This window comes from Chiloscyllium punctatum, chromosome 5 (assembly GCF_047496795.1).
Source record: "Chiloscyllium punctatum isolate Juve2018m chromosome 5, sChiPun1.3, whole genome shotgun sequence".
NCBI lineage: Eukaryota > Metazoa > Chordata > Chondrichthyes > Orectolobiformes > Hemiscylliidae > Chiloscyllium > Chiloscyllium punctatum.
In genome coordinates, this window is record NC_092743.1 from 146,027,759 (window position 1) to 146,040,331 (window position 12,573).

Consider the following 12,573-nt stretch of genomic DNA (forward strand, 5'->3'; position numbering starts at 1 on the left):
GTATGATGCTGTAATTGGACACAATACAGGGCCTGATACTCTACAGGGCCCGATGCCTGACAGGCTCCAGTGCTCGACAGGGCCCGACCCCGACAGGCACTGATGCTCGACAGAGCCCAACAAACAGTATTTTATAAAGGCTCACCTTAACTTCCTTGTTTTCAGACTTTAATAAACAAAAGCCAAACAATTTTGAGAACAAATTTCCTTTCCAGATTTTTGTGTACCTATGTTAGGTACAAATCCGACAATTTGTAAAGTCCAAAACCTTAAACAATTACAAACCACTTTCTCAATATGTCCTGCAACCTTCAATGATATGTACATGGCCAGGTCCACCTTCCCTTCCGCACACCCTTTAGAATTGTATACTACATCACCTTATTCTTCTTCAAGTCCTTCCATTTGTTCAGTTATTTACTTAATTTGGTTGAGGAGTAGCAGGTGAAATTCAATTTAGATAAATGACAGTTGTTGCATTTTGGAAAAGCAAATCAGAGCAGGACTTCCACACTTAATGGTAAGATCCTGGGGAGTGTTGCTGAACAAAGAGACTTGGTACAGGTTCACAGTTCCTTGAAAGTGGAGACTCAGCTAATTAGGATAGTGAAGGCAGCGTTTGATATGTTTGCCTTTATTGGTCAATGCATCAGTCAGTATAGGAGTTGGGAAGTCATATTGTGGCTGTACAGGACTTTGAATAGGCCACTGTTGGAAAAACTGCATGCAATTCTGGTCTCTGTCATGTAGGAAGGATGGTGTGAAACTTGAAAAGGCTCAGAAAAGTTTCCAAGGATGTTGCTAGGGTTGGAGGGTTTGAGCTACAGGGAGACCTATAGGCTAGGGCTATTTTCCCTGGACCGTTGGAGGCTGAGGGGTGATCTTATGTTGGTTTATAAAATCATGAGGGGCTTGAAAAGGTTAAATAGACAAGGTCTTTTCCCAAGGGTGGAAGAATCCAAACAAGGCGGCACAGGTTTAACGTGCAAGGGGAAAGATTTAAAAGGGACCTAAGGGGCAACTTCTTCACACAGAAGGTGGTGCATGTCTGGAATGAACTGCCAGAGGAAGTGGAGGCTGTACAACTTCAATATTTAATAGGTGTCTGGATGGGTATATGAATAGGAAATATTTCGAGGGAGATGGGCGAAATGCTGGCAAATAGATATCTGGTTTGCCTGGACGAGTTGGACCGAAGGGTCTGTTTCTCTGCTGTACATCTCTATGACTCTATGATTTGTCTTTTTCTTTCCCTGACTTCCCACGTGGGATTTGTAATGCTTGACGAACTGGAAGGTTGATGTCTGACTGTTCAGGGTCAGGCTTTCTCACCTTACAAAGCTTCAGTGACTAGAAATTCCATCATTGGTCTGAGCATAAACATGAATCCACCTTCAACAAATCAGAAAGTTCAATTCAAACATCAACTGTTTAGAATTACCATTTACCAATCTGCAAAAAATCCAAAAAGAGGAAATATTAATTTTATTTTTCCTGTTACATACATTTATAGTTGTGACATATACAATTTCTGGTTAGGTCACAGAACAATCTGGATACTGGAATTCCAAGAATACAAAAGAATTGTAGAATACAAAACACAAAACTTTAGTGGATATTTGAGAAGGTAAACTAGGACCAACCTCAACTCTCAAGATCAATCTCTCTCAAAGAATTTATCTTCCCGACATTTAAGCCGATACACATTTTTAGTCCTAGATATACAACAGGACTGCAGAGCTACATGGAGAAAACTTCAATGACTTGTTTCTGATATCAAATAGAAAACTGAATTGATTTGGATGATTTCTTTTCCAGATTTGGGTGCAATCTTGCAATTGAAACCAGGAACTAACTGGACAAAATCAGAAAACAAGCAGAAACTGACCTTCTCCATTAAATCCTAAACACACTCCCTCCAGTAAACACACCACACAGTAAATTACCTGCTACACTGGGTCCTAAGCAGACGTCTGTAAAAATACACTAAACTGCAACCTACCTGCTCCACAGGGTCCTAGGAAGGATCATTTATCTGGAAGCAGTCACAATCCATTCCACCAGACCACTCAAATGTAAGAAACCTGTGAGGAAGCAGGGTAAGCGTGCCGATCTGCTAGCAAGACTGAGACTACACAGTTTCAAGACCCCCTTCCTAGCTTACTCCAAGCAAATGTACAATCTCTGGAGAACAAGATGGACAAACTCAGATCACGGCTCAGCTCCCAGCGTGAACTGTGGGACTGCTGTGCACTCTGCTTCACAGAAACCTGCTCAAACCTGACTGCACACTTCAGGCTGATCATGTCTTCAGGTAAGACAAAGGGTGGAGGGGTTTGCTTTTTAATCAACAACTTGTGGTGCATGGTCATTGTAACCCTGGGCAACCATTGCTCCCCAAACCTTGAATTCCTTACCATCAAATGCTGCCCCTTCTATCTACCACAGGAATTTCCCACTGCTACACTAACTGCTGTGTACATACCGCCACAAGCAAAGGTTGAGGAAGCTCTGGATGTGCTGTCCTCCTCCACTAACACCCTAAAAATGGACACCCCAAGGCCCTGTTTATTGTGACTGGCGACTGCAATCACAACAGTCTAAGGAAGGTGTTGCCCAGGTACTACCAGAACATTACCTGCCCCACCAAGGGCCCGAACATTTTAGACCACTACTACACCACTGTGAAGGATGCCTATCACTCCATCCCCTGCTTCATTTCAGGAACTCCAACCACAATGCCGTGCATCTTCTCCTGGCTTACAGGCAAAAGCTCAAGCAGGAGACCCCCTTCGCGGATACAGGTCCAGTGCTGGTCAGAGGTGGCAGAGGATCAACTCCAGTGCTGTCTGGAATCAACTGATTGGGCCGTGTTCAAACAGGCCGCAGGTACCTTGGATGAGTACGCCACCACCAGCACAGACTTTATCAGCAAGTGTGTGGAGGACTGCGTACCGAGGAGGTCAATCTGGGTGGTTCCCCAACAGGAAACCCTGAATGAATCAGGACATACAGAACCTGCTAAAAATCAGGCGAGAGGCCTTCAGATCAGGAGACCCACTCAAATATAAGGAATCCAAGTATGATCTCCGCAGAGCCATTAAGACAGGACCAATACCGATCCAAAATAGAGACCCAGACAAACACCTGGCGACTATGGCAAGGACTGAATGACATCACAGGTTCTAAAAAGAGACAGTGCAAGATAGCAGACAATGACACATCCCTCCCAGATTGTCTCAATGGGTTCTATGCTCGCTTTGAGCAGAATTTTGGAGGGAGGAAACACCTATTCCGACAAGCCCTGACAAACCTACTCCACAGTCACTGCATCAGGGGTCAGATCAGTTTTCCTTTGTGTGAATCCAAGGAAAGCAATGGGTCCAGATGGAGTACCGAGCATGCACAGATCAACTGGCAGAGGTCTTTTCGGACATCTTCAACTTCTCCCTGCAGCAGGCCACTGTTCCTGCCTGTTTCAAGAGGGCCAACATCATCCCTGTGCCTAAGAATGTTCATGCAGCATGTCTCAATGAGTACCGCCCAGTGGCCCTAACTTTGGTGGTCATGAAGTGCTTTGAAAGGCTGGTCATGGCATTAATCAACTCCAGCCTCCCCACTACTCTTGACCCACTCCAATTTGCCTATCGGACCAACAGATCCACGTCAGATGCCATATCACTTTCCCGTTGCTATATGCAATGATTAATTTTTCCATAGTATTCATTACATATGGAGAGAAATTTCTGAGCACCTTATGGGACATTAGACAGTACACTACACTTCCAAAGTACCTTGTGGTTGTAAAGTGCTATGAGACATAAGGACTCATAAAAAAAGTGCTGTAAATATGCAGCTCTTTATCTGAAGGATAAAAGTTGCATTGAAGACAAAGGCACAGGAAAAGTGGATTTATGCAAATCTTTGAAGTCAGGGACTAAATGAAAGGCAAATATAAGAAAAAGGTAGTTAAAGAAAAACAAATAAGAGATAGGGCTGGTGCTTATATTAATATCAAGACTGGATTCAGGATTCTTTTGTGCTAAGATCGCTTTTATTTCTGGTCATAGTGGGAGTTTTAAATCTGAGATACAGAATTTTTTGCAAAGCCAAAGTATGAAGGGATATAGGTCATAGATGAGCCAAGGTCTCGCTGAATGCCAGAATAGATTCAGGGGGCTGATGGTCTGCTCCTGTTCCTATGTTCCTGAGTTATGAAATTCTTACAGAGGAAGTGGCACATAATAATTCTACATTCTGCAGACCAGAAGCTTTAGTCCAATCTTCACAAGTGAGCAGATATGTAATCTTTATCTTCCATCAATCCTTTACATTCTGTTTCACTTGCTTGCCCTGCAGTATTTAGTAGCGAAATGCAGAAACTCATGCATAGCTCCAGGTCTTCTTATACCTCTATTTAAGTTGTTCTCTTCCTTAATCATTGAACAACTTGGCAATTGGTTGGCCAAAGTTTTTCTCAGAATCCCCATTTCTTCAAACCATCAAACTGGGTGGCACGGTGGCTCAGTGGTCAGCGCTGCTGCCTCACAACACCAAGCACGCAGGTTCAATTCCATTCTTGGGCAACTAGCTCTGTAGAGTTTGCACATTCTCCCCATGTCTGCGTGGGTTTATTCTGATTTCCTGTTTTACAGATACATTCCATCTGAAGATAACTTCCGAGACCCCAGTACACTAACCCCAGTGCCCAGTATTCACCAACTTATCATTGTCCATGGATTCAAAACAGGTAGGTTATGCATGACAAACCTCTCAGAATCTTTGAAGAGGTGACAAAGGTAGTGGACAGGGAAAGGTCTATGGATGTTGTCTATGTGGATTACCATAAGGCATTTGGTAAAGTCCCACATAAGAGACTGTTAATCAAGGTAGAAACTCATGAAATTGAGGTCAAATTATTGACATGGTTGGGAAATTGCTTGAGTGGCTGGCACAGAAATTAGGGATAATTAGTAAGCATTCAAATTGACAGCGCCTAACCAAAGGTGCCCAACGAGAATCTCTATGGGGGTCTCAATTATTCACATTACCTATTAACAACTTGGATATTGGCTTGGAAGATCTTCTATCAAATTTGCTCACCACACAAAGTTCTGCAGCATTGTAGACAGAGTGTAGATGACAGCAGAAAATTACAAAGGGATATTGATAGACAATAAATGGACAGAACTGTTTCAGATAGATTTCAATGGAAGCAAATGCGAAGTTATCCACTTTGGACTGAAAAAGAATAGATCAGGGTACATTCTAGATGGTATGAAATTCAATACAGTGGATGCCTAATGAGGCTTGAAGGTTCCAACACAGAGATCTTTAAAGTGTCATAAACATGTTCAAAAAATAATCAAGAAAGCTAATGGAATATTATATTTCGAGGAGTGGAGTACAAGATGCAGATGTTATGCTGCAGTTATACAAAATCCTGGTTAGACCTCACTTGGAGAGCCGAGAGGCAGATATAGGCACCACACTTGAGGAACTATAGATTAGCTTTGAAGGGACTGCATAGCCAGTTTACAAGAATGAGACCTGGACTTCAGATCTTAAATTATGATGAGAGATTATAATAATTAGGCCTGTTTTCTCTAGAAGTTAGAAGATTAAGGGGTGATCTGATCAAAGTCTTCAAGATATTAGCAGGAAAAGTCAGCGTAAATAGAGATTTAAAAATTCTACTAGTTGGGGACTCCACAATGACGGGCTTTTTTTTAACAACTTGGATAATGGCATAATGTGAGTAACTGAAGCCCTAAGCTAACAATTCTTCTGTAAGACTTTACCAAGTCATATAAACAACATCCATAGTCATTATTACTAACTGAGTCACCTCTTCAGAAATTTCTATGAGTTGTTTTTAGGCACAGCCTATCCATCATGAATCCACGCAGGATCTTCCAGATTACTGAAAAAATTGAGGTGTTCAGTTACCCCTACCTTGATTGTAGAATTCAAAGGTGTGACATGAAATTTTCCAATCTAGAGAGATGATTCCTGTATCTAGGGAACTCAAAAATTATAGGGAGTCTAAAATGTGCTGTCCAACCTCCTTTAGTACCCTTGGATAGAAACTGGCAGGTCCTGGGGATTTGTCACTCTTTAGTTCAATTAATTTTGTTATTACCAATGTTCTACTGATGTTAATTTTATTCAATCCCTGTCCCAATTCATTATTAATTTTATCTGGACTTCTAGCAAGCTATCCTGCTTTTGTACTGTAAATACTGAATCAAAGTAATGATTTAATATGTCTAAAGCATGCGGTCGCAATCAATCATCCAATTAAAAACACTTAAGTACTGCCCACTGAGCCCAGGAAGCAGAAAAACATTTCTTTGGAACATTTGCACATAGAAAGAAGACGCTTGGCCAAAAATTTCCACTTCCTAAAGGTACTGGCAAAAATCAAACAGTTATATATAAAAAGAGTTGAAAAGCATGGCGCTGGGAAAGCACAGCAGGTCAGGCAGTATCCGAGGAGTAGGAGAATTGACATTTCAGGCGTAAGTCCTTCATCAGGAATGTGGGGTGGGGGAGGGAAGGTGGATGCAGTTGGGGGGGGGGGGGTAACTGTGACAGATCAATGGGGAGGGTGGAGCAGATAGGTGGGAAGGAAGTTGGGCAGGTAGAACAGTTGAAAAGGGTGATAGGTTGGATCTGGGATGAAGTGGGGGAGGGGAGATTTGGAAACTGGTGAAGTAGATATTGATACCATGTGGTTCCTGTTCCTAGTCTTCTCTCCTAGATATCTTGTGTGTGCAATATTTTGTAGTCATTTTAGAAATATTGTTTTCAAGTGGAGCCAAATGACAGGTCCAGCAGTTGAATCTTTCGGAAATGTCACCAATTGTTTTGTAGATTTAAAATGATAACACTGTAGTTAAAACAAATAAATCTACTTGCATTTGCAAAGCACAAATAGTCTGGCAATGTAAAGAGTTTCTTTTTCTGCAAAGCAGTGAAACATACAGTGAAACAATTTTTTTCTTTCATTATTTTCAACTACTCTCCACCTAAACTAAAAAGGACCTTGGTCATACAATATTGTTGACAAGATAGTAGATGTGATTTGAAATTAAGGTGGTAAAGTAATTGATGAGGTATTTAGTAAAATATTCTCCATCACAATGAATCTTCCAGATGATGTGTTTGGTGCCCTTGGGGATTTCTGACATGCATATTATGAAATTCCTCAATGATTCTCCAAACTTACAAGAGACCAAATGATTTTAACATCAACAAATCCCAGGCACGGCTCACTTTATGATTACTATCATGCCAGGAAACTGTAAACAGCTTTAATTACAGATGTGTCTACATTTATAAAATGGGAAATAATCCTGGATAAACAATTTTGATATACATGCAGGCAAAAAAGTTAGTTTTTAAAAGCAACCTGATAAAAGACAGGGATATGCACCGGAAAGTTCCAGATTTCCTGTTATGAATTTTTTTTTACTAGATTTATCATCAAAGCTCTTATTTCCCTGCAAATTCTGTTTTGGACGCTCAGTGGGTTGGAAAAACACCATTTAATTTATTGTTTAAAAGTACATATCGTTCAGTTGAGAATCTGTAGAAAGTAGACACTGGAAGACCTGCTAACAGTTGTGTTATTGAACTTTTTTGACTCTAGTTGCAATATTTGTGAAATTTGCTGTTTCGCATTTTATAATCAGTGTCAGCATTTATTTTGCCATTACATTATCATGCAGCTAGAAGCAGTATTGACCATAAACACCCATTATTTCAGCTCATGACTATGAGGTCAAGCAGCTGTTCTGCCATAGCCCTTGTCTGCCAATTTGCAAACAGCCCAAGAATTGCATCGTATGGCTGAGCTATGTCAAGTAAAACCTGTCTTTACAACCTACAGTTCAACAGGGAATGCAATCATTAAGTGACTACCGATGACTGGAGCCTAACCTTCAGATGACATTTAACATAGATAACCCTTAATTGAACTTGTGTGTCAGCACTGTCCCAGCCCAGACACACACAGGTTTAAAATCAAATATCTTTACACTTATACATCAAGCAGCCCAGTGCAGTTATGCTTTCTGCTGTCACCAAGTTTTACAATTTGTCAGAAGGAAGGGGATATCAGTTACAGTGGGCACAATCAACAAGGTTTCCAAAAGTACATGATGTGATTGATGGCATTGATGTTGCAATCAGGGTACAAAACAACCCGGTGGGACATATGAATCATGTCAGGTCCATTGAGGTGCAGGTATTTGGGTAATAAAGTTGACTGCAAGATATTCCAGCAGCAAACATGAAAAGATTCACTGTGACAACTGATAGTGTGATAACATTTTGAATATGTAAGCCAAATGAATGGATGACTGAGACAGTTCAGAAAGAAAACACCTTTCCTGACTGTTTGGTACTTTGTATCACACCATGAATCTCCAACTCAATTCTGAGAGAACATGCCATTAGAAATACAAAACAATATCTAATGACTGGAGCAACAGGTGTGCTCCCTCAGGAATACTTTAGATCGCATTTGTACCCATTTGCAGTCTAACCTGCTACCAGAGGACTTGCTTCCATATAGCAAGATAATAACATTCAAGAGGTAAAAACAATGACTGCAGATGCTGGAAACCAGATTCTGGATTAGTGGCGCTGGAAGAGCACAGCAGTTCAGGCAGCATCCAAGGAGCTTCGAAATCGACGTTCACTGCTGTGCTCTTCCAGCACCACTAATCCAGAATAACATTCAACAGTCAAGTTGCTCTAGCTAATCTTATGCATCTCCTCCTACCTAGTTATGGAATCTCAGCTCCAAGTCCTAAAACAGTCCATCCACTGAAACAAAAACATAAATAGCTGGAGAAACTCAGTAGGTCTAGCAGCATCCGTGGAGTAAAAGCAGAGTCAACGTGTTGGGTTCAGTGACCCTTCCTCAGATGCTGCTAGACCTGCTGAATTTCTCTATTGCTCTTCTTGTTTCAGAATTCCAGCATCTGCAGTTCTTTGTTGGAGCTCATCCACTGCCTTGACAAAGACAGAAAAAAAAACAGTGACACGAGGAGGGCAAGTGTTCAACACATTTACAATACTCGTGTTTTGACAAAAACAATACATGGAGGAGAAGACGAGCACATTCACATTATACTCATGAACATTAAAAGCTTAATTTAATATCATTGTTGGATTCAGGAAAAGAAAACCTATTCTACCATCGTGTTCTCAGTAATTAAAGATACATCTGGCTTTTGATTACTATGAAGGAGATGTTGAAAACCTCCGTTGTGTGTTTCAGAGCTAATTTTATCTCTTAGGCGTTTCAAGAAATCACTAAATTGAAGGAATGCCAAAAGTAATTTCCCAAACCAGATGTCAACCTTTTGTTTTTTTAGACATTTTCTTAATTTGGCACAGATGAAGTTCCAATGTTGTACTTCTGTCGGACAGCTGATCATTAAGAGTAATCCTGTCACCTAATGATTTTGTTTTTCTGCTGGAACTGAATGAGTACTCATGTTCACTTCACACTAATAGAAAGAAACAATTAAATTCATCCACAACTGCAAAGATGAAGAATGCAGAATAACTACACAGGATAAAGCACAAGTAGAGCTAATACACATTCAATTGTAATTCTTTTTTTAAAAAAAGCAGTGAAGCAAGGAGTCTACGGATTTAGACACAAACATTTAAAATGTTGTTAAAAATGTTGAAGCATATTTTATACTAGATTTCATAAATGGTATCAGATTCAGATGCAGATGCAGATAGGTAATGTTGGCCTCATCGAAGTACAGATAACATATTGTGCACAATTTCAGGCATGAAGTATTTTAGGAAGCATGTTAATGTCATGGTGAATCCCTGTTGTATTCCTCCTCAGATGATGACAGAACTAAGAAGCTTCAGATTTGTGGGTTGGAGAAATTCTTTGTTTCTACAGGAAAATTGAGAGATCTAATTTTACATTGTAGTGTTTCCACCTTTAAGACAGAATGTAGCGATGTCTTGCATGAACTTTCTATATAAAATTATTCAGTATTAAATTATCCAATGTTTACAATATTTAAATTGCAATCATATCCACTACAATTGTCATACACAGGAGCTCCGTCAGGAAACTTTCTATTCACTTAGAAGGAATCTGCTACTTCCAATTTTCCACTTTCCAGTTATCTGGACACTACTGAACACAATTATTACTGTGTATAAGCAGGCTATTCAACCTATCATGCTTGCACGAGTTCTATTACCAGTACCAAACTGACATCCTGCCTTTCCCAATATTGCTATTTCTATCCAACTAACCATCCAGTGCCTCAGTTGAACCTGCCTCCACCACATTTCCAGGCAGTGCATTCCAGACCTTAACTACTCACTTTGTGAGAAAGTTCTCTCACATGGCCCTTGCTTCATTCACACCATTTTAAATCGATGACCTTTAATTCTTTTTTCTTTTACAAGTGCGATACAGCTTCTCCCTATTACTTTATCTAGACCGCTCATGCCTTCAAAATCCTTTATTTCTGACGTGTGCTGCTAATAAGCAGGCTATGGTTCTATCTTCAATAAATGGATTGGCCACGGGATATGCAGGGTTACCATGGTAGGGGAGGGAGATGCATCCAAATGGGATGCTCTTCAGAGGTTTGGTTTGTATTCAATGGGCTGAATGGCCTGTTTCCACACGGTAGGGCTTCTATGATGATTTTATGATTCTATGAAATGCAAAAAGGACTGGATTGTGGCTAGAGAAGTAGCACATGTGAGGCTCTGACAAAATTCTTTTATTAATTACATGTGACTGAATTCTCCTAGACATTTTAGTAATTTTCAGGGGATGAAATCCCACCCGCCATTCCTGTGTACTTTGAACATTGGAAAATTAACATTTATTTCAGTATGAATTTACTTATAAAGAAAGATTCAAGGTACAGGACTGGAACATTTTGAATTTCAGTTTGATGAATGGGGAATTGAAATTTATGTTAATGATTGAAAATTGTCAGGTCAAACTTGGCAGATATTTAATTACAAAGATAAATTACAGGTAGTTCTCCTATAACTCTCTAGTTGCATTCCTGTGAAACCTTGCTTAATAGAAAATCACTTACTAGAAATAATGGGGCCTATGGGAAAAGGTTAGGGGCAAACTAGCAAAAAAAAATCACTAACCATCACTCAAAAATCACCAAAAAACGAAATGCAAAGTATAGCATTGAATGAAGGTTGAAATCATGTTTATTAACAAAACAAAAATAAATTTAACAGAGTACACCTAAAACATGTAAGAAAACTGCGCTCTATACAGTATCTCTCACAGAAAGCTGCTCTGTCTATATCTGACAACGGCGCAAGCGCAGGACGAAGTCTGCGAACCGATCCCTTTGGAATCGTACTATTGCCAATGGAGGTAAGCATTCTCCAACTACTGTTCCCTAATTTTTCAGTGATGTTATAGCCAAATTGTGCCATTGAAACACGTGTTATACCAGAACTACTTGTAGGTACATTTTGACTCGGGGTGAAAAGGCTAAGTTTCCATGGGTAGATGAACTCCTTTCATAAAAACATAAAGGCAGTTATATAAGGAAAAGTGCAAAAGGAAACAATAAATACTAAAAGTAAAGATGATAAAAGCCAATGGACAAGCAGTTAAAGCTAAATAGCATATATATCTTTTAAAAAAAATGAGACAGGACAATCAAAGAGGCTTTTGTGATTCAGAAAGAAAGAATGCATTGCTCACCGCAGATTCTATTTTTATATTCATTTAAGAAAAGAACTGTAATAGTCCCAGAGAAATGTGTCAAAAAGTCACTACTCAATACACACTGAGATGCTAATGTGAAAGCAAAATGCAGGTAACAAGCAACACAGAGTCCTGAAGGAGAATAAGGAGAAGATAATGTTGACATGAATAATAACTGTTCCAAGAGTTCTAGTTCACTTTGCTCAAGTATTTCACATTTCACTCCAATTAGGGGTGAGGAAAAAGAGAAAGCAGAAAATTAAATGGCGAGTAGGACTTCCCTAGTTTGTATACAAATGATAGAATTTATAATGCAGGTGGAGATGAGAGTGCATTTGGAAAGGTTTAGGATAATTAAAGTATTCTGCATGAATGTGTTCAGGGTCAGGTCATATTTTCCTCTCGTAATTTAACAAATCAGATTGCACATAGACAAAGCAGATATAGATGCCCTAAAACTATACTTTCAGAAGATACCACATAAAAACTTGCTGAAAAATTGATATATTGACAATAAAGATATTTAGCAATAAGATTCAAGTAGTAAAATTATATTTTTTTCCAATTGGTTCAATTTAAAAGTAATGTGTTATGATTTTTTAATCTATTATGATTTTTTAATCTATTGCGATTTTTATTTCAAATTTCCATTTATATAATTGTTCAACAAATAAGTTAAAAGTAATATTCAAAGTTACTGATGACCTCAAATTAAATGACATCAGAAACAGAGAATACTAAGCTTCACAGGAAATTTAGTACAAGAGGCAGTTGGGCAGACTCAGATATATTAAGAAAATGGCATCTTGTGCCAAAGAACAGAG

At 39.4% G+C, this 12,573-nt stretch overlaps 1 protein-coding gene across 11 annotated transcripts in view; it reads right to left on the reverse strand.

Annotated features, from left to right (window-relative positions):
- fam110b (family with sequence similarity 110 member B) overlaps window positions 1-12,573 on the reverse strand; it is a 216,556-nt gene that overhangs the window by 130,377 nt on the left and 73,606 nt on the right. The window contains exon 2 of one of the 11 annotated variants that reach the window (XM_072571598.1): window positions 1,333-1,392. The exons of the other annotated variants lie outside the window; for them this stretch is intronic. The gene's annotated coding sequence lies outside the window, so the exon portion shown is untranslated. The remainder of the gene's footprint in view (window positions 1-1,332; window positions 1,393-12,573) is intronic. 11 annotated transcript variants of the gene reach the window in all.